This window comes from Oncorhynchus gorbuscha, linkage group LG15 (assembly GCF_021184085.1).
Source record: "Oncorhynchus gorbuscha isolate QuinsamMale2020 ecotype Even-year linkage group LG15, OgorEven_v1.0, whole genome shotgun sequence".
In the NCBI taxonomy this organism is placed as follows: Eukaryota; Metazoa; Chordata; class Actinopteri; order Salmoniformes; family Salmonidae; genus Oncorhynchus; species Oncorhynchus gorbuscha.
Genome location: NC_060187.1, coordinates 26,400,462 through 26,426,864, shown reverse-complemented (window position 1 = coordinate 26,426,864; position 26,403 = coordinate 26,400,462).

Below are 26,403 nucleotides of genomic sequence, written 5' to 3'. Positions count from 1 at the left end.
TCTTGGCTTGCTCGGTTTGTGCCACTGGGAAGACTTCTAATCGACCCCCAGATGGGTTACTCCAACCGCTGTCGGTCCCTTCGAGACCCTGGTCCCACATCGCGCTAGATTTTGTTACCGCCCTCTCGCCCTCCCAGGGCAACACGGTGGTGTTGACCGTGGTGGACCGGTTCTCGAAGGCGGCTCATTTTATTCCCTTGCCTAAATTACCATCTGCCAAGGAGACAGTGGTAGCTGTCGTGGATCACGTCTTTCGCTTACATGGCCTGCCGATGGACGTAGTTTCTGACAGGGGGCCCCAATTTGTGTCCAAGTTTTGGCAAGAGTTTTGTAGGTTACTGGGAGCGAGTGTCAGCCTGTCTTCAGGGTTTCATCCCCAGAGCAACGGTCAAATGGAGAGGGCCAACCAAGATTTGGAGAGAGTGTTGCGATGTTTGGTTTCTAAGAATCCCTGTTCCTGGAGTCAACAACTCTCTATGGTTGAGTACGCTCACAATTCGTTGCCAGTGGCAGCTACGGGTCTCTCTCCGTTTGAGTGTAGTTTAGGTTACCAGCCACCTATCTTTCCCAGTACGGAGTCCGAGGTCACTGTTCCTTCCGCTCACGCTTTCATCCAGAGGTGCCGTCACGCATGGAGCAGAGCCCGTGAGACTCTTCTCCGGGTGGGGGCGCGCACCAAGGCCAAGGCCGATCGCCACCGGTCGAAGCCTCCGGTATACGTCGTTGGCCAAAGAGTGTGGCTTTCTACTAAGAACATTCCACTCCGATCCGTTTCGAACAAGCTTGCCCCCAAATTTAGCCGGCGGTCCGGCTCAAGCTTCCTCCGGCGTATAGGAGAATTCATCCTACCTTTCATGTGTCTAAAATAAAACCTGTGTTTCAGGCACGCATTAACCCGCCGGTCCCGGTTCCCCCGCCGCCACGACTTGTTGATGGGGAACCCACCTTTTCTGTCAATCGTATTTTGGACTCTAGAAGGAGGGGACGTGGATTCCAGTACCTGGTGGACTGGGAGGGTTACGGCCCGGAGGAGAGAAGTTGGGTACCTGCTAGGGACATTCTGGATCACTCCCTTATCGATGATTTCAATCTACAGGTAAATTCGCCTGGGAATGCCAAGAGGCGTTCCTAGGGGGGGGGGGTATCGTCACGGTTCATGAATCCACTGCCTCCCTCTCTCTTTCTCTCTCTCTCTCTCTCTCTCTATCTCTCTCCCGTGTTTGTGTGGGCGTGGTTCCCAATCTCGGCCTGATTGTCTGCGCCAGCTGGAACCACTTATCTTCCCTTTATATGTTCTGTACCAGTGTTTCTTGTTGTCAGATCGTTGTTACTTCCCTGAGGTTGTGTCGTGTGTCTGTGCTCTTCTCTCGCCGCCCTTGTGTGGATTATCTGCTGTGCTCCTTCCTACCCATCCGGACACACTCCCCTGGATTTCTCAGCACGCTATCATTGGAAGATGCGCCCTAGTCCCTGGGTCGGATTCCGTCTGAGTACAGTCTGTCTGTCCTGTTGCTGTTGTAAACTGTATTCATTAAACCATCATTGCTTGCATCTTGCATCCGCCTCTGTATTGTCACAAAAACAACACCGCAAATCAAATTCAAATTACTACCCTTAATAAATTAGCTGCCTTAATTTTGCTTGAACTGCCTTAATTTGGCTGGACCCAGGGAGAGTAGCTGCTGCTTTGGCAAATACAAAAAAAAAAAAAACATTTGTACCCTTAACTTCTCGTGGTTCTATTAGTTATATAACTTCTCCGTAATTATTAGCATCACAAATGACCTTCAAATCAGTATTAAAATCAGTATTAATATTATCATCATCCAAAGTCTCTTGGCATTCCAGTGAGAGTGATCAAACCACACTAGAAAGTCAGGACAGAGGTCAGAGGTCATTCAAACCCTTCAAATAAGTGTTACTTTTTATATTAGACTAACTCATTTGAAAAACAGTAAAACGTTTCATACATTTTGGATCCCAAGTTTACACTAAGGTTATTCAGTACATTTTTTATCAAAATAATTGACATGTTCAATTAAATCTCAGAAAATGAAAACTTCTGAAAATTCCATATGTGTGTATACCCCATTAAGATACCTCAGCACTAACCCATATTCATAACCAGTAAGTTGTGTGTGGATGCTGGTGTGTGTGGTAAACCATATTGCAATAACAAACAAAAATTACCAGGTCTTATTTAATTTGGTAGCTCCTCTTTACCACCGAATCCGAATATGTTTATACCTAAAAAACTGCTAAATTTCACTAACCCCTCTCCCAAGACCATAGAGAAAATGACTATCCCCATTCTCTTGGCAGAGAAATGTAAATGTCTTTAACATTCACTATACTAATATCATAATCAGCAATCCAAAGGTTTTAAGTCCATTGTACTCCCTCAAATCATTAATCGTTTGCTTTAATTTCTCTAGGCTAGGGGGCGGTATTTTCACGTCCGGATGAAAAGTGTGCCCAAAGTATACTGCCTGCTACTCAGGCCCAGAAGCTTGGTTATGCATATTATTAGTAGAATTGGATAGAAAACACTCCAAAGTTTCTAAAACAGTTTGAATGATGTCTGTGAGTATAACATAACTTATTTGGCCGGCAAAACCCGAGGACAAAACAACCAACAATATTTTTTGAGGTCACTCTCTTTTCAATGGGTTTCTATTGGGTTTCTATCTAGATTTCTAAGGCACTTGCTTGCTGTTCCTATCGCTTCCACTAGATGTCAACAGTCTTTAGAAATTGGTTGATTCTTTTCCTTTGTGTAATGAAGAAGTAGGGCAGTTCAAAATGAGGATCGAGTTATAGGCGCATGACCTGAAAGCTCGCTCCACTTTGTTGTTATCCGCTATTGAACGCAGTTAATCCCATCTTAAATTTGATAGATTATTTACGTAAAAAAAATACCTAAAGTTGCATGAGGAAAGTTGTTTGAAATGTTTGGACAAAGTTTACAGGTAACATACTAGATATTTTGTAGTCATGTTGCGCAGTATTTTTCTGGATCAAACGCGCCAAATAAATCAACCTGTTGGATATATAACGACGCAATTAATCGAACAAAAGGACCATTTGTGATGTTTATGGGACATATTGGAGTGCCAACAGAAGAAGCTCGTCAAAAGTAAGGCATGAATTTTATCGTTATTTCTGAGTTTTGTGTCACGCCTGGCAGATTGAATTATGATTGTCTGTGTTTGTTTGATGGGGTGCTGTCCTCAGATAATAGCATGGTTTGCTTTCGCCGTAAAGCCTTTTTGAAATCTGACACGTTGGCTGGGTTAACAACAAGTTTAGCTTTAATTTGTTGTATTGCATGTGTGATATCATGAAAGTTTCATATTTATAGTATTTAATTTGAATTTGGAGCTCTACCATTTCACCTGATGTTGTCAAATCGATTCCGTTGACGGGATTTGATCCCTAAGAAGTTTTTATTGTACTCCAACGTTTATGTGCGCTTAACTTAGCATGCAACATGTATCTTGCCACCGAGTCTAACAATTCACATGATTGGTCTCTCTTTTCCATAACCATGTAAAATTATCCTGGTATTGTTACTAGACCAATGTCCAACAACATATGTAATAGACTATTCACCTGAGATTGTTCCTGTTAACCTTTATTTAACTAGGTAAGTCAATTAAATACAAATTCTTATTTATAATGACGGCCTACCAGGCCAAACCCAGACGAGGCTGGGCCCATTGTGCCCCACGCTATGGGACTCCCAATCATGGCCGGATGTGATACAGCCTGGATATTCAATACTCATTTCAATCTACATTAAACAGATTATAATTTTAGAATACATTAAATTCCCGCTCAAATTCACTGGTGTTACCTAACTATTAAACCAAACAACAATAATCACGTACTGTCAAAGAATGTTTCTCATACCTCTACTTCAAATGTCCCAGTTCCTGCTCACTTTCAACCGCATCTTTTTACAATCTCAAGGCTCAATCCTTCTACTCATCATTTTACTGAAACTTCCGTTTTTTTCAAATGACTAAAATATCACATCATTAGAGTGCTATCAAAACAAACACTAATAACGTATTACCATTCACATACTGTCAACACTCAATAAGTTTACATCAATCCTCCTTATCAATGTCTTTGTCACTGTCACCCATCGCAAGGTTTAGAAAATAAAAGAAACCAAACCATGCTTATTCTCCCCTTACCAGAAGACAATGTTTACATGTAGTCTAACCTAACAATATTACTCTATATTTTATACCAACCTCTGCTTCACACTCATGAAACGTCTATTATTTTAAGATGAACCTGTAGTGCCCAAATGTATAAAATACATAAGCCAATTCTTAATCAATCCAAACAATGCAAATTCTAAATTCTTACTTTCTAATTGACACTCTCCTTTGTTACCTTCACTGGTCTACATCTCTTCCCTTAAACTCTGAAAGCCCTCTAGCATCTCTACTGTACTCTACCTCTGTCTTCCGTCTAACACTATGTTACCAGGTACAAACATAACTTCGGTTCTTAGGGAGGCCACTGTAATTACTCTGTTATCTCTTCCTCCCTTACCTCAATTCAATAAATCTATTTTAAAACAAAACAAAATAAAGTGTCTCACGAGATTAAAACTCCTAGGGTTTTCCTGAGTCGCTTTGTTCTCAAAACCCCCAAATATATTATGTCTTGTTTCGCTGGTTGTTCTTTACCATATAATACGCTGTGACCCTGCTCTACCATATTGTTTACTAATGCGGCGATATTTGGTTTCTGAGTTTCTTCGCCAATAACTAAGTCACTACATTTGTATCAACACAGAACCCTCAAATCTACAACCTTTAGCGATTGTTTAAATGCGGCGTGAAACAAAGTTTGACTATTTTGTTAACAGAATTTGTGCTCTCGCCCATATATACTGCCAATTTTATTATGGTACGTAATATCCACTGTCTTTGATTCTCACAAGGATTATTCAACCCTAAAATCCAAACTCTAATACTTTTCTTGCCACAAGGCAGTCAAGCACCCAAGTTAACTGGCTAAAGTTGGCTAGCTAACGCTACTTCCAGACACAAACAAGAGAATACATCTTCACTTTCCATTCTACTCACCTAGCAGAGCTGGTTAGGCTTTTTCAAGTTTATTCAAAACGTTGGTGACTAACTGTGCTGCTGGGAATAATAAAAAATTACGTTATTTCGCTAACCTTTACTGACACAGGCCAAATTCAACCGGCGTTGAGAATTCGTAAATGTATAAGGAAATGTATAAGTACTTCGGTACATTCAAATACCTGCTCTGAAATCCTAACAAAATAACCTGAGCGATTTTACCAAGTACCCTACTTAACAATGTCCATACTCAAATGACTTCACAAATAGTACGGTTAGTGCAATTACGCTGATGGAAGGATAACATCAATACACTGCTGTATTCAGCTAATGATTCTTCTTCGATATCATTGTGGCAAGTCACAATTGCATCCCTGAATTGATTAGCTTTTTAAAAATATATTTGTGCCACTTTAATGCTTTAACCTGATCTCTAACTAATTATCCATAAAAACCCTACATACTGTACGTCCACGTATGGGTTGATTAAGTTGCGTCTCATATTCCCGGTATTACTTCATCAAATTTCTAGTAATCAATTATATACACATACAATTTCTCATTCATTTTTTTTCATGTCTTCACAGAATCAATATATCACGTAGGAAACCTTAGGTACTCACATTAATGAATCACTCCATATGCGTTTCCAACAACTCCTCATACACTCCCAGTGGAACCCAAAAACGTTCGTTTCTCGAACACTGCCCTATGGGAATAATTCTCAACAGTTCTCTAATCTTCCAGAAATTATAGAATAACATCTTGCACTTAATAATACCACTCCGTGATATTCTATGATGGGCAGTGTTGAACGGAACCCCAACATAACGCTACATATCTTATTATCCAAATGTAAGATTAACACTTTTCTAAACTCACACAACTCTCATTCACACTCACACAGTACTGTTCCCAAAACATACTTCACTCACAGACTCTCATATCACATTCACAGAAAACACAAACAAAAAACACAGAGAGAGACAGACAAGGAAAACTGGTTAGTGCTGTTTTTAGATTTCATAACCCTGTCTATATGAACAAGGAAACGCATACTATTATCAAAATATTGCCTAATTAGTGGTCCCTCAACGAGGTGTTGTATCCACAGATTATCTTATATTTATCCAAATGTGCAAAACCACCTACAGAGTACCCATGTCTGCTATCTGTTCATTGCATAGCAAGGTCCCAAAAATCCAACCTTACCTCGTATTTTCGTAAGTATCAGGGATAACAAAACACTTCAAATAACATCTTACAATAGTAACCCAGGGCATACCTGTTTACCTCATTTAACAAGACATTTTATCAGTTGCATACACGTTAGAATTTGAACTTCAAATCAGATGCCCTCGCAAGGCGTCACCTGCACTATAGTCCCTCATTCAATGAGTTTCAGCAAGCCAAGTTTTCTCACAAGATTAGCTGCGCCCTAGTCCTTAACCTCACCAATTCCTACTGTGAGGTTCCTATCAAGTCAGTACGACGGATTGGAGTTTTGGATGCCCACAATTGGCTAATTAACAATTGTGCCCAAGGATACCTCACTTAAGAACACTCTTATAAACTCAACTCAGTCCTGCTAGTTACCTCAGCTGTGGCCCTCTTAAGGAAGAACTTGCTCTGAGCATACCCTCAACAGCGGCTATTATGTTTTTCTTATCTTTTTTCCCCTTATCTTTTAAAAAACACATATTGATAGATTGTCCAAGCATACCTCTCTCAGTACTATGTCCGAGATCTGATATACGCCTGTGCCTTCCACCTCTCAGATCATATACGGGTCCAGCTGCTCAATAATAAGCCTGGTTTACCCTTAGATCCCAATTTCTGATATCCTGTGCACAGTTTACTCAGATCTTCAGGAGTGGTCAACAGGTGAAGTTGCAGATCCCCTCCTCGTTGCCAAAAATGTAGTGGAAATTCAGTACTGAGAGAGATTTGGTCACTTCTTCAAACAATCATCTTTATTTAATATTGATTAATTATTGCAATAATGAGGCTGGTCGACCCCACACCCTTGAGCGTTGGACCGAGTAACCTAACCTTTACACAAATGTAGAGTTTTATATATAGCTGACACTAAAAATGCTTAGTCATGATTGGTTCCATCTATCCCAGATTGGAGCATCATAAACCACTCTGGGTTCATCCTGTCATTATCGACGCATGGATTGTTGTCTTAACCCCACCCTGGCTTAGTTTTTCAGATGCAAGGATGTTTTTGAGACAATGAGGGATTATTCTACTCCTTAGCTATCCATCGTAAAACATTATTGTCTATGTAATGCAGTATTTAACTCGTTTGTCAGCTCAAGCCATCTCTGGTGACCATACGCCCAGATTAGCTGCAGGGAACTAGAGTGGAGCCCATTCAAACACAGACACTAGCAGGACAGAAATGTCTTACTATTAGTTAAATACTAATTGTTAACCATGAATATCATATTAACTAGGTACATGTACCTTTTCTATCACAATATTCTGTAGCTAAAGTAATGTCAGACTATTAATTATGAAAATAAATAAAAAATCCCTATTACTAGGCTATTCACAATCAAATACAAATTCATTATAATTATAGGCTAACTGATTTTTTTTTATTTAGACTACTAATTATGTACCAAAGATATTACATTTGTTTTTTAAGTGTTTTTCTGGCATGCGTAGTATGCGTAGGCTATGCATTGTATAATCGCACATTCATTATTTTAATTCAAGTTATCTTTTTAGCTTGGGCTCATATAATGTGTAGGCCTATGCTTGTGCATAATCTCTCAATCATCACCTAAGAAAGCGCTTTCCATATCCTTGTGTTAGGCTTCGAAACAACATCCATAACGAACATGTTTTCCACTCAGTTTCAACCTCTTTCTTCAAATTGATCAATCACAGCGAGGTGAGATTTGTAAGCACATACTGTTTTGATGATAAGTGCTTGATGTGATTTTTGATTGCATTGATGTCAGAGTGGTTAGAGGAAAAATAGAGTCCTGAGTACCAGGCCATTAGGACCTGATGATTGTTAGGGAGTTGGGTACTATTAATGCATGTCCAGAGTGCATAAAAGGAGATAACCGTGACTCAACAGCCAAGTAGAATGTTACGGTCATGACTCCCTGAGGAGTTTGTGTAATCCAAAAGTTATGTTTCTGATGACAATTTTGGACAGGTAACTAGTAACTAGTTACATTCAGAAAGTAATCTCCCCAACCGTGCCCACAGCACACACATTTACAAATTCATCTGAGACAACACCATCCACTCATGCATGCACAAATGCATAAACACATGGGCGCACGCATGGTTGCGCACACACACACACACTCATCATCTGACTTTGAAACAAAAACATACATGTATGCACACCCTTTGTATTTGGCTTGTCCTTTTAGTGTGGAGCACAGCACACAGCTGTATGCATTAATTACATATGCACAGCTATAGATCCACTGTCTAACCCCAGTGATTGTATTCTCCTAACGCACGTCAAACCTAATTGCAATTGTTAACCTTTAAGTTGCACTATTGAACGAAATGGACAATCTGTCAGTTTTAATTATAATGTGTTAGGAAAAGAGTTGTGTAATTTTCTCTTTCCCATTTATACCTTTCACATGACTCACCACTACACTGGAAGCCCTCTATAATTAATACACTGGGTTTCACAAGCTTTTCATCTATAAAGCAGTACTCTGAGCCATAAAGCAAGCTGAGAAAGGAGCAGCACAGTCAGGACAATTAAGGACTTCATCTTAAACATTCTTTCACCTTAATGGAATATGAATTGCATCCCTTCATGTCTGAATATAGCTTCACTTATTAAGTAACTAAGGCACTGCATCTCAGTGCAAGAGGTGTCACTAACGTACCTGGTTCGAATCCAGGCTGCATCAAATCTGGCCGTGATTGGGAGTCCCATAGGGCGGCGCACAATTAGCCCAGTGTTGTCCGGGTTTGGCTGGGTTAGGCCGTCATTGTAAAATAAGAATTTGTTTTTAACTGACTTTCCTGGTTAAATAAAAATACTGTAGGCCCGTGTGTCAAGTCATATTTAATAGTTTAGGAGTAAATGTTACACAACATATATATATAATTTATATAATTTTAAAAATATATATAAAAAATATATATATAAGTTTTGACACACCCATTAATTCAAGGGTTTTTCTTTATTTTTACTATGTTCTACATTGTAGAATAGTGAAGACATCAAAACTATGAAATAACACATGGAATCATGTAGTAACCAAACAAATCAAAATATATTTGAGATTCTTCAAAGTAGCCAACCTTTGCCTTGATGACAGCTTTGCACACTCTTGGCATTCTCTCAACCAGCTTCATGAGGTAGTCACCTTGAATGCATTTGAATTTACAGGTGTCTTGTTAAAAGTTAATTTGTGCAATTTCTTTCCTCAATACGATTGAGACAATCAGTTGTGTTGTGACATGGTAGGGGTGGTATAAGGAAGATGTTATGTTATGGCAAGAAAACCTCAAATAAGCAAAGAGAAATGACAGACCATCATTACTTTAAGACGTGAAGGCCAGTCAAAAATTAAGAACTTTGTGTCACGCCTTGGTCATAGTATTTTGTGTTTTCGTTATATATTTGGTCAGGCCAGGGTGTGACATGGGTTTATTTTGTTGTGTTTCGTATTGGGGTTTTGTAGTTATTGGGATTGCGGCTGAGTAGGGGTGTAGCATAGGTTTGGGTGCCTGAGGTGGTTCTCAAACAGAGTCAGGTGATTCTCGTTGTCTCTGATTGGGAACCATATTTAGGTAGCCGGGGTTTCACTGTGTATTTCGTGGGTGATTGTTCCTGTCTCTGTGTTAGTGTTCACCAGACAGGCTGTATAGGTTTTCACGTTCCGTTTGTTGTTTTGTATATTTATATTTAGTTATTTCATGTATCGCGATCATTCATTAAAGAACATGAGTAACAACCACGCTGCATTTCGGTCCGACTCTCTTTCGACAAACGAACGCCGTTACACTTTGAAAGTTTCTTCAAGTGCAGTCGCAAAAACCATCAAGTGCTATGATGAAACTGGCGCTCTTGAGGACCACCACAGGAAAGGAAGAACCAAAGTTACCTCTGCTGCAGAGTTCATTAGAGTTACCAGAAATTGTAGCCCAAATAAATGCTTCAGAGTTCAAGTAACAGACACATCTCAACATCAACTGTTCAGAGGAGTGTGTGAATCAGGCCTTCATGGTCGAATTTCAGCAAGGAACCCCTACTAAAGGACACCAATAAGAAGAAGAGACTTGCCTGGGCCAAGAAACACGAGCAATGAACATTAGACTGATGGAAATCTGTTCTTTGCTCTGATGAGTCCAAATTTGAGATTTTTGGTTCAACCGCCATATCTTAGTGAGACGCAGAGTAGGTGAACGGTGTCACGTTCTGACCTTTATTTCCTTTGTTTTGTCTTTATTTAGTATGGTCAGGGCTTGAGTTGGGGTGGGCAGTCTATGTTTTGTGTTTCTATGTTTTGCTTTCTGTTTCGGCCTAGTATGGTTCTCAATCAGAGGCAGCTGTTTATCGTTGTCCCTGATTGAGAACCATATTTAGGTAGCCTGGTTTTCACTGGTGTTTTGTGGGTGTTTGTTTTCTGTGTCAGTGTTTGTGCCACACGGGACTGTTTTCATTTCACTTTGTTATTTTGTATTTGTGTTCATGTTCAGTTTTTTCTATTAAAACATGGACACTTACCGCGCTGTGTATTGGTCCGATCCTTGCTACACCTCTTCAGGCGAGGCATTCTGCAGCGATACGCCATCCCATCTGGTTTGCGCTTAGTGGGACTATTTGTTTTTCAACAGGACAATACCTCAAAACACACCTCCAGGATGTGTAGGGACTATTTGTCCAAGAAGGAGAGTGATGGAGTGCTGCATCAGATGGCCTGGTATCCACAATCACCCAACCTCAACCCATTGAGATGGTTTGGGATGAGTTGGACGGCAGAGTGTAGGTAAAGCAGCCATCAAGTGCTCAGCATATGTGGGAACTTCTTCAAGACTGTTGGAAAAGCATTCCTCATGAAGCTGGTTGAGAGAATGCCAAGAGTGTGCAAAGCTGTTATTAAGGCAAAGCGTGGCTACTTTAAAGAATCTCAAATATAATATAAATATATACATATATTTTGATATGTTTAACATTTTTTGGTTACTACAAGATCCCATTTGTGTTTATTTCATAGTTTTGATGTCTTCACTATTATTCTATGATGTAGAAAATAGTAAAACTAAAGAAAAACTCTTGAATGAGTAGGTGTGTCCAAACCTTTGACTGGTACTGTAAGTGTTTATCTTATCACGGATGCATTTATGTGCCAATGCATACATATCTGCAGTACAAGTGTCTCCGTGCATGAAAGCCTATATCTGTTATGCAGGTGAGTGAGGACCCAAAAGCGACTTAACAGAAACTGAGTTTATTCAAGTCCAAACAGAAAATAACAAATCCTGAATCCTTAACAGGAAATGTCCAAACGGGGATAACAGAAATCCTCTAGTTTGTAGAGGGGAATAACAGGATAAGCGGCCACAGACTGCAGGTCCCTTCGGGTAGACGCGGGTCGTAGCTGACAGAGACACCTGCTCACACGCAGCATAAGATGATAGGCAAAACACGACAGGACGGAACAAGTACACAGCGAACAGCAAACAAGGATCCAACAAGGACAGAAGCAGAAACAGAGAGAGAAATAGAGACTTAATCAGAGGGCAAAATAGGGGACAGGTGTGAAAGAGTAAACGAGGTCGTTAGGAGAATGAGGAACAGCTGGGAGCAGGAACGGAACGATAGAGAGAGAAAGGGATAGAGAGAGGGAAAGAAACCTAATAAGACCAGCAGGGGGAAACGAATAGAAGAGAAAGCACAGGGACAAGACATGACAATATATGACAATACATGACAGTACCCCCCCACTCACCGAGCGCCTCCTGGCGCACTCGAAGAGGAACCCTGGCGGCAACAGAGGAAATCATTGATCAACGAACGGTCCAGCACTTCCCGAGATAGAACCCAACTCCTCTCCTCAGGACCGTAACGGGAAACGGTGAAGAGGGAATCTAGTGCAATTACTATTATAAAAATGAGACACGGGTAGAGAACTGTAAGAGTTAGAGCAATCAGGACCAAACAGGCCAGGAGAGTAACAACTAGGGACAGACTGAGACACAGCAAGGCTAAGACCAGGAACAGGAGAGAGGCAGTGGCTGTGGACAGACTGAGACACAGCAAGTGCAGGAACAGGACCAGGAGAGATGCGGTGGCTGGGGACAGACTGAGACACAGCAAGGGCAGGAGCAGAAGCAGGAAGAGAGTTACCGAACTTAGTCTGCGCGCAGTCCGAACAAGCAGCCACGAAACGGCGCGTGTCACGCTCCTGAGTAGGCCACCAAAAACGCTGGCGAATAGAAGCAAGCGTACCCCGAACGCCGGGGTGGCCAGCTAACTGGGCAGAGTGAGCCCACTGAAGAACGGCCAGACGAGTAGAAATGGGAACGAAAAGAAGGTTACTAGGACAAGCGCGCGGCGACGGAGTGTGAGTGAGTGCTTGCTTTACCTGTCTCTCAATTCCCCAGACATTCAACCCGACAACACGCCCCTCAGGGAGAATCCCCTCGGGGTCGGTAGAGGCTACAGAAGAACTGAAGAGACGGGATAAAGCATCAGGCTTGGTGTTCTTAGTGCCCGGACGATAAGAAATAACGAACTCAAAATGAGCGAAATACAGCGCCCAACGAGCCTGACGCGCATTAAGTCGTTTGGCAGAACGGATGTACTCAAGGTTCTTATGGTCAGTCCAAACGACAAAAGGAACGGTCGCCCCCTCCAACCACTGTCGCCATTCGCCTAGGGCTAAGCGGATGGCGAGCAGTTCGCGGTTAGCCACATCATAGTTACGTTCCGACGGCGACAGGCGATGAGAAAAATACGCGCAAGGGTGGACCTTATCGTCAGTATGGGAGCGCTGGGACAGAATGGCTCCCACGCCCACCTCTGACGCGTCTACCTCGACAATGAACTGTTTAGTGACGTCAGGTGTAACAAGGATAGGAGCGGATGTTAAACGCTTCTTGAGGAGATCAGTACAACAATCATATGACCGGTGAGGAGGAAGGGAGGTGGCTCTGGACCGACTGAAGACCGTGCGCAGATCATGATATTCCTCCGGCACTCCTGTCAAATCACCAGGCTCCTCCTGTGAAGAGGGGGCAGAAGAAACAGGAGGAATAGCAGACATTAAACATTTCACATGACAAGAAACGTTCCAGGAAAGGATAGAATTACTAGACCAATCAATAGAAGGATTATGACACACTAGCCAGGGATGACCCAAAACAACAGGTGTAAAAGGTGAACGAAAAATCAAAAAAGAAATGGTCTCACTATGGTTACCAGATACTGTGAGGGTTAAAGGTAGTGTTTCACATAATATACTGGGGAGAGGACTACCATCCAAGGCGAACATGGCCGTGGGCTCCCCTAACTGTCTGAGAGGAATGTCATGTTCCCGAGCCCAGGCTTCGTCCATAAAACAGCCCTCCGCCCCAGAGTCTATTAATGCACTGCAGGAAGCTGCCGAACCGGTCCAGCGTAGATGGACCGACAAGGTAGTACAGGAACTTGACGGAGAGGACAGAGTAGTAGCGCTTACCAGTAGCCCTCCGCTTACTGATGAGCTCTGGCCTTTAACTGGATATGAAATGACAAAATGACCAGCGGAACCGCAATAGAGACAGAGGCGGTTGGTGATTCTCCGTTCCCTCTCCTTAGTCGAGATGCGAATACCCCCCAGCTGCATGGGCTCAACACCTGAGCCAGTGGGGGAAGATGGTAGTGTCGGGGAGAGGGGGGACACAGTTAACGCGAGCTCTCTTCCATGAGCTCGGTGACGAAGATCTACCCGTCGTTCTATGCAAATAGCGAGTTCAATCAAAGAATCCACGCTGGATGGAACCTCCCGGGTGAGAATCTCATCCTTAACCTTAGCGTGGAGTCCCTCCAGAAAACGAGCGAGCAACGCCGGCTCGTTCCAGTTACTGGAGGCAGCAAGAGTGCGAAACTCTATAGACTAATCCGTTATGGATCGATTACCTTGACATAGGGAAGACAGGGACCAGGAAGCTTCTTTCCCAAAAACAGAACGATCAAAAACCCGTATCATCTCCTCCTTAAAGTTCTGATACTGGTTAGTACACTCAGCCCTTGCCTCCCAGATAGCCGTGCCCCACTCCCGAGCCCGTCCAGTAAGGAGAGATATGACGTAGGCGATACGAGCAATACCCCTGGAGTACGTGTGGGGCTGGAGAGAGAACACTATATCACACTGGGTAAGGAACGAGCGACATTCAGTGGGCTCCCCAGAGTAACACGGTGGGTTATTAATTCTGGGCTCCGGAGACCCGGAAGCCCAGGAGGTAACCGGTGGATCGAGGCGGAGATTGTGAATCTCCTCCGAGAGGCCGGAGACTTGGGCGGCCAGGGTCTCAACGGCATGTCGAGCAGCAGACAATTCCTGTTCGTGTCTGCCTAGCATCGCTCCCTGGAACTCGACAGCAGAGTAGAGAGAATCCGTAGTCGCTGGGTCCATTCTTGGTCGGATCCTTCTGTTATGCAGGTGAGTGAGGACCCAAAAGCGACTTACCAGAAACTGAGTTTATTCAAGTCCAAACAGAAAATAACAAATCCTGAATCCTTAACAGGAAATGTCCAAACGGGGATAACAGAAATCCTCTAGTTTGTAGAGGGGAATAACAGGATAAGCGGCCACAGACTGCAGGTCCCTTTGGGTAGGCGCGGGTCGTAGCTGACAGAGACACCTGCTCACACGCAGCATAAGATGATAGGCAAAACACGACAGGACGGAACAAGTACACAGCGAACAGCAAACAAGGATCCGACAAGGACAGAAGCAGAAACAGAGAGAGAAATAGAGACTTAATCAGAGGGCAAAATAGGGGACAGGTGTGAAAGAGTAAACGAGGTCGTTAGGAGAATGAGGAACAGCTGGGAGCAGGAACGGAACGATAGAGAGAGAAAGGGATAGAGAGAGGGAAAGAAACCTAATAAGACCAGCAGGGGGAAACGAATAGAAGAGAAAGCACAGGGACAAGACATGACAATATATGACAATACATGACAATATCACATAGTTGTGATCTGCTAGATGCCCTCACTACACTAGACATCTAAAATGTAAAAGTAGTTTCATGTTTAAACATAATGCATTTATTGATAATCTATTGATGATCAAGCAGTGTAAGCAAAATCACCCGAATGGGGGGGGGGGCATTCCTGGTGTTCTCATAAAACCGTGATGCGCATTCCCAGAGCCTCGAAGCATAACAGTAACCATTGAAAGGTAATGGTTTTTCTCTGAGCTATCTAGATAGAACACAGTGTTAAGAATCATGTAGGGTCTACTGACAGTAGGCGTCTATGTAAATAATGTAAGACATTCTATATGCAGATCGATTTCTGTATGCCTTTGAGGGAGTGCTTTTCAAAAGGATCAGGTGATAATGAGAAAGATGTGGAGCTCCTTTCAATGATCATAGGCCACATTGACTTCTATTCTTTTATTATCTGTCTTTCAAAATAGGCATCTACAGTGGGGAGAACAAGTATTTGATACACTGCCGATTCTGCAGGTTTGTCTACTTACAAAGCATGTAGAGTTCTGTCATTTTTATCATAGGTACACTTCAACTGTGAGAGATGGAATCTAAAACAAAAATCCAGAAAATCACATTGTATGATTTTTAAGTAATTCATTTGCATTTTATTGCATGACATAAGTATTTGATACATCAGAAAAGCAGAACTTAATATTTGGTACATAAACCTTTGTTTGCAATTACAGAGATCATACGTGTCCTGTAGTTCTTGACTAGGTTTGCACACACTGCAGCAGGAATTTTGGCCCACTCCTCCATAGAGACCTTCTCCAGATCCTTCAGGTTTCGGGGCTGTCGCTGGGCAATACAGACTTTCAGCTCCCTCCAAAAATGTTCTATTGGGTTTAGGTCTGGAGACTGGCTAGGCCACTCCAGGACCTTGAGATGCTTCTTACGGAGCCACTCCTTAGTTGCCCTGGCTGTGTGTTTCGGGTCGTTGTCATGCTGGAAGACCCAGCCACGACCCATCTTCAATGCTCTTACTGAGGGAAGGAGGTTATTGGCCAAGATCTCGCGATACATGGCCCCATCCATCCTCCCCTCAATACGGTGCAGTCGTCCTGTCCCCTTTGCAGAAAAGCATCCCGAAAGAATGATGTTTCCAACTCCATGCTTCACGGTTGGGATGGTGTTCTTGGGGTTGTACTCATCCTTCTTCTTCCTCCAAACACGGCGAGTGGAGTTTAGACCCAAAAGCTCTATTTTTGTCTCATCAGACCACATGACCTTCTCCCATTCCTCCTCTGTATCGTCCAGATGATCATTGGCAAACTTCAGATGGGCCTGGACATGCGCTGGCTTGAGCAGGGGGACCTTGCGTGCGCTGCAGCATTTTAATCCATGATGGCGTAGTGTGTTACTAATGGTTTTCTTTGAGACTGTGGTCCCAGCTCTCTTCAGGTCATTGACCAGGTCCTGCTGTGTAGTTCTGGGCTGATCCCTCACCTTCCTCATGATCATTGATGCCCCACGAGGTGAGATCTTGCATGGAGCCCCAGACCGAGGGTGATTGACCGTCATCTTGAACTTCTTCCATTTTCTAATAATTGCACCAACAGTTGTTGCCTTCTCACCAAGCTGCTTGCCTATTGTCCTGTAGCCCATCCCAGCCTTGTGCAGTTCTACAATTGCATCCTTGATGTCCTTACACAGCTCTCTGGTCTTGGCCATTGTGGAGAGGTTGGAGTCTGTTTGATTGAGTGTGTGGACAGGTGTGTGTGGACAGTCTTTTATACAGGTAATGAGTTCAAACAGGTGCAGTTAATACAGGTAATGAGTGGACAATAGGAGGGCTTCTTAAAGAAAAACGAACAGGTATGTGAGAGCAGGAATTCGTACTGGTTGGTAGGTGATCAAATAATTATGTCAGGCAATAAAATGCTAATTTATTACTTAAAAATCATTCAATGTGATTTTCTGGATTTTTATTTTAGATTCCGTCTCTCACAGTTGAAGTTTAAAAATTACAGACCTCTACATGCTTTGTAACTAGGAAAACCTGCAAAATCGGCAGTGTATCAAATACTTGTTCTCCCCACTGTACGTTAACTGTATGTTAACTGTATCTCTCTCTCTCTCTTTCTGTCCATCTTTTCATCTCTCTCCTTCCCTCTGTCTCTCTAACACTCCCTCTCTCTCACTTTATCTCTGACAGGTAGCTAGCTACATATATATTTAGCTATAGGCCTATAGACTGGGATCTTCTGACAAGGCTTTCATGTTTCGGAGAGCTGCGAGGGGAGTGACTTTGAGTGAGAATGTAAGCCGCCATCCTATCTACCTGGGATAGAGAGAGCCCCTAGGGCTCAGAGCATAGAGACAGACACAAGCAGCAGCCATCTTACTCAGGATCCAGGCCAAACCCTGCTACATAACACATCTAAACTAGCATACTGTGACTCTGTGATATACATTGCACAGAAAGGGGCACAGTTGTCAGGATAAACCGTCAACAACATAGACAGTTTTGAACATAATAGAAGGTATTAGATATAGCATCGCCAGTGACGTCATCGTACTGCAACATTAGCATTATGACAAAGAGGCAAGAGAGGTTCTGTTTGTGTTGGATGTCAGTATGTATAGTTTATCATTCAGAACAGGAACACATCAACCACACAGTGAATCACAAACATACACACTATATTCATATTCATTCTAGTACACACACAACAAAACATCACTTCCGAATAGCAGACACATACAAGGGAATACACATTTTGCATCAATTTGGATATCAATTTTCACACTCCTCTAAGATTGACTGTTTCTATTAAAACATTAGGTCCAGTGCATCTGTTCTTCCTCTCATGGTAGAGCTCTGTTATATGGTTATGAGTGTTGTCAGTTAGAAGGTGTCTGCATAGTGAGAGGTTCCCCAGGCCTGAAGGTCTGGAGCCTGCAAGAGCAGGTCTTGTGTAACAGAATTCCCCCTGACGGTCTCTCTGGTGACACAGAACTCACTGAACCATGGCCTGATGGCAAGTGACACATTGTACTACTGTTGCAGTGTTTGGACTCTATGATGCGTGACTGTGTGTGTGTGTGTGTGTGTGTGTGTGTGTCAGATACTCTTCGGACCTGTCATCATCACAGCAATGTACAGATATAGGATCTTAATTTGATCACCCTGTTGCAGGAGAATGCAGATTTCAGGAAATGTAAAACGTATTTTATATGTAAAAAGTGTATTTGAGGTTTATAATGGCTTCTGAAGTTTGTAATTTCCACTTTTCAATTTCAGACTTGATTCCCTTATGAAAAATGTATCAACCCATACAAAAACACATTTCTTGTTGCTGCAGGATTTACCTGGTGTAGCAAACTGGCTCAAATGAACATTTGAGTTTCTACATTAAGAGTCCCCATCTGTATCCACACACAACCACACGACACGAACCGGCTGACCCCACATCAATGTCACATAGTCTATTCTGGAAGGTCTGTGGAAAGGGAAGGTGTTATGCAGGTGAATGAGGACCCAAAAGCGACTTGGCGAAAACAGAGTCTTTAATCCAGTTTAAGGAAATAGCAATACTCCTAGACAAATCGGAGCGGTAAATAAAGCATAAAAACAATATCACTCGTAATCACGAGAACTGACTGGAGACTCGATAATAAACTGCAGGTTGCCTCGGGAAGGCACTTGACCGTAGCAGACTCAGACACCTGCTCACCACGCAGCATCTGAGGGAAACACGACACGACAGGGCGATACAAAGACACAGCACGGTGAACAATATACAAGGATCCGACAGGGCAGAAACGGAAAACAAGGGGAGAAATAGGGACTCTAATCAGGGGAAAAGATAGGGAACAGGTGTGGGAAGACTAAATGATTGATTAGGGGAATAGGAACAGCTGGGAGCAGGAACGGAACGACAGAGAGAAGAGAGAGAGGGAGGGAGAGAGAAAAAGGGGAACGAACCTAAAAAGACCAGCAGGGGGAAAACGAACAGAAGGAAAAGCAAAATGACAAGACAATATAAGACAAAACATGACAGTACCCCCCCACTCACCGAGCGCCTCCTGGCGCACTCGAGGAGGAATCCTGGCGGCAACGGAGGAAATCATCAATAAGGGAACGGTCCAGCACGTCCCGAGACGGAACCCAACTCCTCTCCTCAGGACCGTAACCCTCCCAATCCACTAAGTATTTTATGACCCCGTCCCCGAGAACGCATGTCCATGATCCTACGTACCTTGTAAATAGGTGCGCTCTCGACAAGGACGGGAGGGGGGGAGGGAAGACTAACGGGGGTGCGAAGAAAGGGCTTGACACAGGAGACATGGAAGACAGGATGGACGCGACGAAGATGTCGCGGAAGAAGCAGTCGCACAGCGACAGGATTGACGACCTGGGAGACACGGAACGGACCAATGAACCGTGGAGTCAACTTACGAGAAGCTGTCGTAAGAGGAAGGTTGCGAGTGGAAAGCCACACTCTCTGGCCGCAACAATACCTTGGACTCTTAATCCTACGTTTATTGGCGGCTCTCACAGTCTGTGCCCTGTAACGGCAAAGTGCAGACCACACCCTCCTCCAGGTGCGCTCACAACGTTGGACAAACGCTTGAGCGGAGGGAATGCTGGACTCGGCAAGCTGGGATGAGAACAGAGGAGGCTGGTAACCCAGACTACTCTGAAACGGAGATAACCCGGTAGCAGACGAAGGAAGCGAGTTGTGAGCGTATTCTGCCCAGGGAGCTGTTCTGCCCAAGACGCAGGGTTTCTGAAAGAAAGGCTGCGTAGTATGCGACCAATCGTCTGATTGGCCCTCTCTGCTTGACCGTTAGACTGGGGATGAAACCCGGAAGAGAGACTGACGGACGCACCAATCAAACGACAGAACTCCCTCCAAAACTGTGACGTGAATTGCGGACCTCTGTCTGAAACGGCGTCTAACGGGAGGCCATGAATTCTGAACACATTCTCGATGATGATTTGTGCCGTCTCCTTAGCGGAAGGAAGTTTAGCGAGAGGAATGAAATGTGCCGCCTTAGAGAACCTATCGACAACCGTAAGAATCACAGTCTTCCCCGCAGACAAAGGCAGACCGGTAATGAAGTCTAGGGCGATGTGAGACCATGGTCGAGAAGGAATGGGGAGCGGTCTGAGACGACCGGCAGGAGGAGAGTTACCTGACTTAGTCTGCGCGCAGTCCGAACAAGCAGCCACGAAACGGCGCGTGTCACGCTCCTGAGTCGGCCACCAAAAGCGCTGGCGAATAGAAGCAAGAGTGCCTCGAACACCGGGATGACCAGCTAACTTGGCAGAGTGAGCCCACTGAAGAACAGCCAGACGAGTGGAAACAGGAACGAAAAGAAGGTTACTAGGACAAGCGCGGCGACGCAGTGTGCGTGAGTGCTTGCTTAACCTGTCTTTCAATTCCCCAGACTGTCAACCCGACAACACGCCCATAAGGAAGAATCCCCTCGGGATCAGTAGAAGCCACAGAAGAACTAAAAAGACGGGATAAGGCATCAGGCTTGGTGTTCTTGCTACCCGGACGGTAAGAAATCACAAACTCGAAACGAGCGAAAAATAACGCCCAACGAGCTTGACGAGCATTAAGTCGTTTGGCAGAACGGATGTACTCAAGGTTCTTATGGTCTGTCCAAACGACAAAAGGAACGGTCGCCCCCTCCAACCACTGTCGCCATTCGCCTAGGGCTAAGCGGATGGCGAGCAGTTCGCGGTTACCCACATCATAGTTGCGTTCAGATGGCGACAGGCGATGAGAAAAATAAGCGCAAGGATGAACCTTATCGTCAGACTGGAAGCGCTGGGATAGAATGGCTCCCACGCCTACCTCTGAAGCGTCAACCTCGACAATGAATTGTCTAGTGACGTCAGGAGTAACGAGGATAGGAGCGGACGTAAAACGTTCTTTTAGAAGATCAAAAGCTCCCTGGGCGGAACCGGACCACTTAAAACACGTCTTGACAGAAGTAAGAGCTGTGAGAGGGGCAGCAATTTGACCGAAATTACGAATGAAACGCCGATAGAAATTAGCGAAACCTAGAAAGCGCAGCAACTCGACACGTGACCTTGGAACGGGCCACTCACTGACAGCTTGGACCTTAGCGGAATCCATCTGAATGCCTTCAGCGGAAATAACGGAACCGAGAAAAGTAACGGAGGAGACATGAAAAGAGCACTTCTCAGCCTTCACGTAGAGACAATTCTCTAAAAGGCGCTGGAGAACACGTCGAACGTGCTGAACATGAATCTCGAGTGACGGTGAAAAAATCAGGATATCGTCAAGGTAGACAAAAACAAAGATGTTCAGCATGTCTCTCAGAACATCATTAACTAATGCCTGAAAAACAGCTGGCGCATTGGCGAGACCAAACGGCAGAACCCGGTACTCAAAATGCCCTAACGGAGTGTTAAACGCCGTTTTCCACTCGTCCCCTCTCTGATGCGCACGAGATGGTAAGCGTTACGAAGGTCCAACTTAGTAAAGCACCTGGCTCCCTGCAGAATCTCGAAGGCTGATGACATAAGGGGAAGCGGATAACGATTCTTAACCGTTATGTCATTCAGCCCTCGATAATCCACGCAGGGGCGCAGAGTACCGTCCTTTTTCTTAACAAAAAGAACCCCGCCCGGCCGGAGAGGAAGAAGGCACTATGGTACCGGCGTCAAGAGACACAGACAAATAATCCTCGAGAGCCTTACGTTCGGGAGCCGACAGAGAGTATAGTCTACCCCGAGGAGGAGTGGTCCCCGGAAGGAGATCAATACTACAATCATACGACCGGTGAGGAGGAAGGGAGTTGGCTCGGGACCGACTGAAGACCGTGCGCAGATCATGATATTCCTCCGGCACTCCTGTCAAATCGCCAGGTTCCTCCTGAGAAGTGGGGACAGAAGAAATGGGAGGGATGGCAGACATTAAACACTTCACATGACAAGAAACGTTCCAGGATAGGATAGAATTACTAGACCAATTAATAAAAGGATTATGACATACTAGCCAGGGATGACCCAAAACAACAGGTGTAAAAGGTGAACGAAAAATCAAAAAAGAAATAGTCTCACTGTGGTTACCAGATACTGTGAGGGTTAAAGGTAGTGTCTCAAATCTGATACTGGGAAGATGACTACCATCTAAGGCGAACATGGGCGTAGGCTTGTCTAACTGTCTGAAAGGAATGTCATGTTTCCGAGCCCATGCTTCGTCCATGAAACAACCCTCAGCCCCAGAGTCTATCAAGGCACTGCATGTAGCACCCGAACCGGTCCAGCGTAGATGGACCGACATAGTAGTACAGGATCTAGATGGAGAGACCTGAGTAGTAGCGCTCACCAGTAGCCCTCCGCTTACTGATGAGCTCTGGCTTTTACTGGACATGACTTGACAAAATGTCCATCAAATCCGCAATAGAGGCACAGGCGGTTGGTGATCCTCCGTTCCCTCTCCTTAGTCGAGATGCGAATACCTCCCAGCTGCATGGGCTCAGTCTCTGAGCCAGAGGAGGGAGATGGTTGCGATGCGGAGCAGGGAAACACTGTTGACGCGAGCTCTCTTCCACGAGCTTGGTGACGAAGATCTACCCGTCGTTCTATGCGGATGGCGAGAGCAATCAAAGAGTCCACACTGGAAGGAACCTCCCGGGAGAGAATCTCATCTTTGACCACTGCGTGGAGTCCCTCCAGAAAACAAGCGAGCAGCGCCGGCTCGTTCCAGTCACTAGAGGCAGCAAGAGTGCGAAACTCTATAGAGTAGTCCGTTATGGATCGATCACCTTGGCATAGGGAAGCCAGGGCCCTAGAAGCCTCCCTACCAAAAACTGAACGGTCAAAAACCCGAATCATCTCCTCTTTAAAGTTCTGGTAATTGTTTGAACAATCAGCCCTTGCCTCCCAGATAGCTGTGCCCCACTCTCGAGCCCGGCCAGTAAGGAGTGAAATGACGTAAGCAACCCGAGCTCTCTCTCTAGAGTATGTGTTGGGTTGGAGAGAGAACACAATATCACACTGGGTGAGAAAGGAGCGGCACTCCTTGGGCTGCCCGGAGTAGCAAGGTGGGTTATTAACCCTAGGTTCCGGAGGCTCGGCAGACCAGGAAGTAACAGGTGGCACGAGACGAAGACTCTGGAACTGTCCAGAGAGGTCGGAAACCTGAGCGGCCAGGTTCTCCATGGCATGACGAGCAGCAGACAATTCCTGCTCGTGTCTGCCGAGCATGGCTCCTTGGATCTCGACGGCAGTGTTACGAGCGTCTGTAGTCGCTGGGTCCATTCTTTGGTCGGATCCTTCTGTTATGCAGGTGAATGAGGACCCAAAAGCGACTTGGCGAAAACAGAGTCTTTAATCCAGTTTAAGGAAATAGCAATACTCCTAGACAAATCGGAGCGGTAAATAAAGCATAAAAACAATATCACTCGTAATCACGAGAACTGACTGGAGACTCGATAATAAACTGCAGGTTGCCTCGGGAAGGCACTTGACCGTAGCAGACTCAGACACCTGCTCACCACGCAGCATCTGAGGGAAACACGACACGACAGGGCGATACAAAGACACAGCACGGTGAACAATATACAAGGATCCGACAGGGCAGAAACGGAAAACAAGGGGAGAAATAGGGACTCTAATCAGGGGAAAAGATAGGGAACAGGTGTGGGAAGACTAAATGATTGATTAGGGGAATAGGAACAGCTGGGAGCAGGAACGGAACGACAGAGAGAAGAGAGAGAGAGAGGGAGGGAGAGAGAAAAAGGGGAACGAACCTAAAAAGACCAGCAGGGGGAAAACGAACAGAAGGAAAAGCAAAATGACAAGACAATATAAGACAAAACATGACAGAAGGAGTACTGGGAGAGGGTGAAAGGGGAAAGACGGTGAAATGAAGGCCTATATACAATTATTTTAATTCATTTAAAAAACTGTCAGAAATTAAATTAACGTGTTGGAAATTAGAAAATATCGAAGGATAAACTGAATTTATTCATTATAGACCTGTATTAACAATCACAAAGGGATGAAAAATAACCTTGATGAAATATTGGATCAAAGAGTATTTTGTAATTCTAGCTTTTTTCTAATCAAAGGGAGATTAATGCTAATGAAGAGGCAGGGTTTATTTATTTATCAATACTGTAAACTGATTACTAAAAATCTTACAAACATCACATGGATCATCATCACCGTGCTGCAGAACGTTCACTTCACTGCTGGCTCTACTCATGGGGGGTTTCTTTCTGATGTGGCCATTGTCCTTATGAATTAACATCTCAATTGATAGCCGACACATCAAACGTGGAACATAAATGAGTAACAAGGCTTAACACCAAAACGAAGCATAAATGTTAATTTGTTGAAGTTTCAAGTTTCACGTTTTTAATGTCAAGTACAGTGAAATGTCTTTCTTGAAAACTCAAAACCCAACAATGCAATAATCTGGTTTATGTAAATGAACACACCAAGGAGAGCGAGAGCGAAACACATGCGTGTTGTTGATGACGCCAGACGTTTGGTGTTAGGACTTTTTGTTTTTGTTGTTGTTACTGTTTGACTCATAAACGTTGCTAGACGAAGAGCAGACATCTCACAACTTTCTCTTTCTATGGCATATGACCTACTATTCATCATGAGTCATAACATGTGGCTGTGGTCGCCTTTTAAACAATAATGATTTGATGCGTTTGACATTTTTATGTTAAGGGAAGAGAAAGTGAAGTTTTCCTATACTCGCTCTCCAAGGTGCATTAATTGAGGAGAAAACTGAAGTGAAGAGGAGATTGATCAACTCTTGGAGGACAGTGGAAGTTGATGTTCAGAGGAAGCCGACAGGTGTGGATATTATGGTTGATGTACAGTGTCCTTTGTTGGTTTTGGCGGTAAAGGCACGCTGCAAACTCATGTTCTCTAGGTTTAGGAAGAGAAGTAGCCTAGGCTAAATCCATGACTTTGTGTGCTAATGGTAGCACCCAAGACAGTATTTATTGGAGCCGTGAGATGGAGAACTTATCACAGGAAACAGTAAATCTCTCTCAAGACAGAAAAGGTTATACGGGATTCACAGATGTCTCAAATATTTACAAAAGGTGCGTTCTGACATTCAATCTCCCTTCGCTTTCTCTCTCGCGCTTTTTCTTTCCCCCTGTAAAATAGTCTACATCCTTCCTCTATTGGAAAACACTTGGGAAACATTATAAACACTTTTTTTAGATATATCAGAGGAAGCCAAATATTTATGCGAGGGAAGGGCGAGAGTAGGCTAAGTCTCCTGTATGGGGAGAGATGGAGCTCCGACCCAAACCCCAAAAAGAAACGCTTTCCTGTGAAACTGTTTTTCACAATGGTTCGCTATCGCACTCCCTGCATCTCTGTCATACTCTTTCTCTGTAGGCCTACAAACAGAGGCAGGCAGGGAATGGGGCGGCAGGGTAGCCTAGTGGTTAGAGTGTTGGACTAGAAACCAAAAGGTTGCAGGTTGGAATCCCTGAGCAGACAGGGTAAAAAAATCTGTCATTCTGCCCCTGAACAGGCAGTAAACCCACTGTTCCTAGGCCGTCATTGAAAATAAGAATTTGCTCTTAACTGACTTGCCTAGTTAAATAAAGGTTTTTAAAAATGGCGGTAGGCCTATCCTAGATGGGAGACACCATCAGGACACTGCTGACTCTTAACCAAACCCTTAAAGGGAAAATCCACAATTTCAGTTGAGTTTTCCTTTAACTCTGACCCTAACCCTAACCTTAACCTAATTTGAACCTATTCAGAAATACAATATCAGAATTTGTCTATTGGTCCATCCATATCTTCACAAGTGGAGAAATGGAAAAAAGATAAAACACATCAATAGGAAAACTATCATCAGCAGCAGTAGGCCCTAAGTAAGCAAAGGTTTCCAAGAATGCTGTCGTTTCCCCGATCACACAGCTGCTATGTGCTGATTGTCTCCTGTTTCCCCACTTTTAACCTCATTAAAGTTTCCATACTACCCAACTGTAAGCAGTGTGAATGACCATTCTGCACAATAGGCCCTTACTTTTAGACATAATAAGATGGTAATGTGGTCTAATGGCTGCACTATCATCTGCTGCACCTCTGTAATAATTAGATTTACATGGT